At 32.5% G+C, this 6,595-nt stretch overlaps 2 long non-coding RNA genes across 2 annotated transcripts; one reads left to right on the top strand and one right to left on the bottom strand.

The window, feature by feature from the left end:
* LOC107634630 lies at positions 7-2,555 on the bottom strand. Its single transcript, XR_001619017.2, has 3 exons — positions 2,426-2,555; positions 2,264-2,354; positions 7-304 (listed from the first exon to the last, which is right to left on the bottom strand). It is a non-coding gene; the product is annotated as an uncharacterized LOC107634630 (long non-coding RNA).
* LOC107634629 lies at positions 123-1,454 on the top strand. Its single transcript, XR_001619016.2, has 3 exons — positions 123-397; positions 513-554; positions 1,109-1,454. It is a non-coding gene; the product is annotated as an uncharacterized LOC107634629 (long non-coding RNA).

Genomic DNA, 6,595 nt, shown 5'->3' with positions numbered 1-6,595 from the left:
CAGTTCACAATCGCGTCTGCAATTCTCCGAGGGTCATGTTGTGGCTCTGGTTTGCGCGCCTCTAGGTCTGCGTCGCCACCATCGCCACCTTGTCGGAGCTGTCTCTCTTGTGTCCGCCATTTCTCTCTCAACAAACCTGGAATCCTCTGTTTACTGATTTGGCCTCATATGGATAAAAATTTCAGAATCCCCATTTTCTGATTTGCCCTCATTTGCTTAAGATTTCATATTTCTGCTTGATCATTTGTTTAAAATTTCTGTTGCACGTGTTCTTCTTGTATATTTGTATATATCTGTTTGTTTCCTTCAATCCCAAATCCGAATATTGGTATTAAGTATTAACTATGTCATTATGCAGCCTGAACTAGATATCAATCTTTCTGATGTGAAATCTCAAGTAAAATTATCTCGAAGCATTTGACAAAATAATCTTGGAACTGTTGCATGTACTTACAAAAATATCATTCACTATTAACATTGATGCTTACTAATTATTCTGTTCTATTATGCAGATAATCAGCCTCAATAATCCTGGAATCTTTGAGGCAAACCAGGTATTGCATTGGTGATCTCATTTTATGACTTGGTAATTTATTGTGTTCCACTTCCCATGTTATACCTCTGGGCTTTAAAAATCAAAATTGATTGAAACAAAATGCATATTTTGCAATTAAATTAGCAACAATAAACATTTAAGTATTATGCCTGATTGGTACCTATGCTAATTCACAAGCATTTGGTGATCTTTAGAATGTTTATGTTATACCACATAGTATGCTTTAATAAATTTCTTTTAGGTTTTATTATCCACTTACTAATTCTCATGGCCAAATAATGGAAGAAAAAATGTTACAAGGTTTAGTTAATTGCTGTGTCTAGAGAGGAGCATGTAAGAGTTATCATTTGTTATTGCTTTTTTCAGGTCAAAGTTAATTGCTAATTTCTTATGTTGTATCTATATTCTTGATCTTAAGACTTAATTATATAATTTGCCATTTGGACTTTGGACATCCCTTATTTTAGATGCTGTGAATTTGAACTTCACATTAAAGTTACATATGATATTTTTATCGCTGTTCTGATTTTTTTATTACTCTCACGGATACAGCAGCCTATTTAACAATGGTATCTACAAGTAGAAGATCTCAAGTGGTTCCTACGGCAGCGGCAGTTCTAATGCAATGGGCGAATGTTTTTGCGAGTGTGGTTTAAGAGCTCTCGTGATTTAGTTCCAATTTGAAGTTGATCGAACAAGTTGAAAAACTGCAGAATGAAATTGTATTTCTGACATTTTTAGCGTTCTTTCAAATTTTTTGTTTTGTAGTTTGTATTGTTTTGATCATAGTACTGTTTTTTAAGTTCTAGTATGAAATCCAGATTGAAACAGGCATATGGATAAATTGTATAAATTAGTTTACTGTAATGAAATACTCTTTCCTTCTTACTATTGCAAATTATGAACAGAATTATAATTTGTGTCATTGTCACTTGATTTGAATATTGAACAACCTATGCATTTGCTAAAAAAGACAACTTTGTGAGCAAAGGACATAACTTAAGAAAATGTAAACTTAAACTTTGTGAGCATCAGAACCTGTTAAATAGAACAAATGCTAAATAACACAATATTGAAATGCTTAATAAGATCATTAATTCAATAATGCTTAGACTAATTATATTGAAATGTTGTGTTAACATAACTAATACCATAATATTGCAGTAAGCATTAAATCACCTACTCAATAGTCAATACATACTAAAAGACAAGCAATAAAGTCTTTTCCAGCCAAATGTACACCAAATCATAAGTAATATCTTAAACCCTCTAATATATACCAAAATGACAAGCAATACCTTTTTAACCATCCGATGCATACTAAAACATTAACATAAGAAGCACAGCACAAACCAATTCATAAGAGCTGCATAAACATCAATTCTAAAAAAACCAAGCATGACCAAAACCAATTCATAAGAAGCACATAAACATCAATTCTAAAAAAATCAAGCATGACCAAAACCAATTCATAAGAAGCACAGTACAAACACAATTGATGAAATAAGATATGAGAACAAAGAACCAAATGCATAAAAGCTATCCATGCATTTATATATTAGAACAAAGAACCAAATCCCATTGAAAAGAGAAAAGAAAGATTCTATCTATGAATCTATATATTAGAACAAAGAACCAAATCCACATAAGCTAGGTCATGACAAAAAAAATGAACGAAATTAGTAAAAAAATTTGGCTACAACTAACCTAGGTTACAGAAGCTATGACGACGACAAGGAGGTGGTTGAACTCGACAGCAACAGGGGAGACTCTGCAACGGGGTTCCTCGAACGTTGTCCTGTGAAGGAGAAAATGAGGACATGAGAACACGCGGCCTAGGAAGACGAACTTCGACAGCGACTCACTTACCTAGCGGTGGTTATGACGGCGGCGACGAGGTGATTGTCCTGGCACTGGCGATGCAGAGGCTGCAAGCCTGCAACAAGTCTTCAAAGAACAGATGAAAAGATGGAGTGAAGGCTGCTAAACACTGAAGCCGTAATCTGATTTGAAAAAAGGGTAAAGTTAAAATTAATTAATTAGAATGGGGTATTTTAGATACAAAATATTATTAAAGTTTCTGTCTCTGTCTTTAAAAATCTTAGTCTCTAGTATCACTACTTTTGGAGGTACTGAAATACTGAAATTTTAGAGATAGAGACAGAAATTTAAATACCAGTCTCTAGCTCAACAAACATAATACTGAGTTCCTATCCTGCAAACAAACACTATCTTAATGTCTCCATCGTGATTATCAGCGTGCGCCATATTCTTTAAGTAATTTGGAAATATGGTTAAAAAAAGGTAAAAGTGAGAGAAAATGCCAAAAAAGAGAAGTCAAAGGGTCTGACTGAAGGCTGTGGACGAGATACATATATATAGGCATTCGCTTCTATTATTTCGTTTACAATGCAAACCAAATAAGAGCATTACACAACACGTCTATAAACGTGATATGATCATGTCGTCTCGTGCCTTATCTCGTTTACAATGTAAACGAGATAAGAGAAGCAGGAAAAATACTCTAAATTGTTTATTTTAATAATTAAAATATTTATTTTATTTATTTAAAAAATTTTAAAAAAATACAACCAAATAAAAAAGCTATTCCTTTCCTAAACACCGCATTAAGTAATAACTAACAGGGTGTTTGAAAATCTTTGGAATTCAATTCTCATGAAAATTGAATTCAATTTCAATGTTTGAAACAAAAATAATTAAATTAATTTAGATGAAATTCAATTCAATTCTATTATTTTCTCTCAAAATTAATTCCAACCCAAATAGGTCCGATTTAAAATTTCATTCAATTGGAATTTCACTTAAAACTTAAAACGTTTAAAATATTCTTATAATCTAATTACTTTTTCTAAACTTTTTTCACTCACTTTTTCTTAATGTCTCCTACCTTTTAACATACAATTTTTTTTTTAATAAATAAAAAAATATTTTCAAAAATACGTTATTTTAACTTTAATTTCTGGAATGCGCTTTTTTTCTTGTTTAGGATGAGTTCGTCTCACTCTTGGCGAACTTCACCCTAATTCTCTCTAAAACCGTGACTGATAACGAAATTCAAATTTCTAAGTCACCTAAGTTTGTTTTTGAGAACAAGACATAAACGACAGAGACACAAAATTTTATGTTCTTGTATCCTATTTGTTGATAAACTATAACAAATTATAAAAATCTAATTTATTCTCATTTTTTTTCATTCAAACAATTTGAGACGAAAATTATAATAATAAAAAATATAATTATAAAAAATTAACAAGAATAATGAAAGAAAAAATAAAAAATAAGTTGTGTCCAAATACATATTGTCTGTGTCTATGTCTCATCTATCAAACACAATTTTGTGTGTCTTGTCTCCGTAAACAAACGCAACCTTGGAGTACACAAAAGTACACAGACAACAAACATGACTTCTTTAATATCCTCGGCGCCTTTCGTGACATTGCCTGCCGACCTGCTTCTATTTGTCTAGATGTGATCCAAGCGGGTTTAATTGTCTGAGGAGCATATCTTCCTAAGATCAAATATGATATTGATTACCTCAATAGGATATTCCTTTCATTCTTTTTCTATATTGCTCACGGAATCTAGTTCTTTTGGGGTTATAGTTGATGGTTGTTTAGAAATCTCATCGTTATTCCAAAACTCTACATAAGATTTTCACCTCATATGGTTCCTCAAGAATAAAACAATTACAAAAATGAATTTAACTAATACCAATAAAAAATAGCATGAGATTTGTTGAAGAAAGTGAGTAAGGCTTGTGAGAAATCGAGAACAAGAAAGCAGAGGCGAAATAGAAAAAAAGAGAAAAAGATGAGAAAGAATTTGATGTAACTGAAAAACGTGTTATTGAAAGAATTTTTTTTCTGCGTAATTATGCATTCAACCTTGCTATTTTATAGGCAAGGATAACTAACTCTAGTTAACATATCTCACACCCCCAACTTAGAGAGACTTTTGTGGAGTTAAGCCCTAAAATGGTCCCTGATATTGGCGTCGTGCACTAAAATCGTCCCTGAGATCCCAATTGCACCAATTACGTCCCTGAGATTGAGAAAAGTGCACCATATTAGTCCCTGAACTATTTTCCCTTAACGACGTGATGACATGGCTGGATGACGTGGATGGTAAGTGACACGTGTCACTCCATGATTTGGCCACATGTAATGATATGATGATGTGGTGACCAGTGACACGTGGCATGCTGACGTGGATAGTTGTGCCACGTGTCACAATGTTATTTGACCACGTGTCCGTTTGTGCCACGTGTCGCGACAGTATTCGTCCACGTGTCATCCATTATGTCATCGTTGTAAATGCACCAAATTAGTCCCTCATTTTGCATTAAGTGACCCATTTTAGTCCCTGAAATTGAATGTCGTGCACCAAATTAGTCCCTTCACTAATTTTTTCTCATTTTTTTTAAATTTGAAATTTTCAATATCTTAGATGCAATAATTTCAATTCTATTTTTTCATATATCATTTAAATACAAGTGCTTTCATAAAAATTTGTAAGATTTTAGTTTCAATTATATAATTTTTTTAATAATTGAACATTGGTAATTTTTGTAATATATAAGTATGTTATTATAAAAAAATAATTATATGATTGATTGGATACTTTTTGTTTTCATAAAAAAACATGTGCTTTTAACAAGAAATCAATAATTAAAAAATATATATTTTTTATTCTTATGAAGTACACGTTTTCGTTATGTGTAAATGAGCTAGATTGAAGGTATTTCAAGCACTCTCACTATCAATCTATCATCTCCGACCTTTGCAGTATAAATAAAAGAGGTCGGAGATGGTAATGAGGGAAACTTGAAATGCCTTCACGTCAACTCCAAGACGTCGGTTAGAGGTATCTGCAAAAGAAAAAAAATATTTTATAAAAGTACTGAAAGAGGTCGGAGATAGTAGTGAAGGTGCTTGAAATACCTTCACGTCAACTCCAAGTCGACGGTTAGGATATTCGCAAGAGAAAAAATATTTTATAAAAGCACTTTTATTTGAATAACATGTGAAAAAATAGAATTGAAATTAATGTATTCAAAAATATTAAGAATTTTGAATTTATAGAAAAAAATAAAAAAATATTGGTGAAGGGACTAGTTTGGTGCACGACATTCAATTTCAGGGACTAAAATGAGTCACTTAATGCAAAGTGAGGGACTAATTTGGTGCATTTACAACGATGACATAATAGATGACACGTGGACGAATACTGTCGCGACACGTGGCACAAACGGACACGTGGCCAAATAACATTGTGACATGTGGCACAACTATCCACGTCAGCATGCCACGTGTCACTGGTCACCACATCATCATATCATTACACGTGGCCAAATCATGGAGTGACACGTGTCACTTACCATCCACGTCATCCAGCCATGTCATCACGTCATTAAGGGAAAATGGATCAGGGACTAATATGGTGCACTTTTCTCAATCTCAGGGACGTAATTAGTGCAATTGGGATCTCAGGGACGATTTTAGTGCACGACACCAATCTCAGGGACCATTTTGGGGCTTAACTCGACTTTTGTGCCAACCAAAGTTTGCTCTTAAATTTGCTATAAAGCAAAAGAGATAAGGGCTTAGTCATAATGTCTGCTACTTGTTTTGAGCTTAGAATAAGTTATATTTAATAAGAAAATTTTTTATTATAAATTAAAAAAATCACTATTTTCCAAAAAAAATATGACTTATTTCTGTGTTACTGTGTACTCTTGTGTATTTCTATATACTCTAGGGATGATGATAATAGTTATTTCTTCTCATCCAATCTGATATTTATGAAGATATGTAGTGAAATTTGTACGGAAAATAAGGCGAACTCTATAAAAATATAGAATTTTGCCGGGATTAGGCGAACTTTATTAAAACAATGGAGTTTGTAGGGATGCAGTGAACTTGCCCTAAAAAAAAAAAACATATCTATTAAATTAAAGTTCAAATAACATGTTTTTGGAAATATTTTTTTTTAATTTATTTCAAAAAAAATTCCTTTAAC

This window comes from Arachis ipaensis, chromosome B03 (assembly GCF_000816755.2).
Source record: "Arachis ipaensis cultivar K30076 chromosome B03, Araip1.1, whole genome shotgun sequence".
NCBI classification, from domain to species: Eukaryota; Viridiplantae; Streptophyta; class Magnoliopsida; order Fabales; family Fabaceae; genus Arachis; species Arachis ipaensis.
The sequence above is the reverse complement of the archived record's forward strand: the minus strand, read 5'-3'. Positions and strand labels throughout refer to the sequence as shown.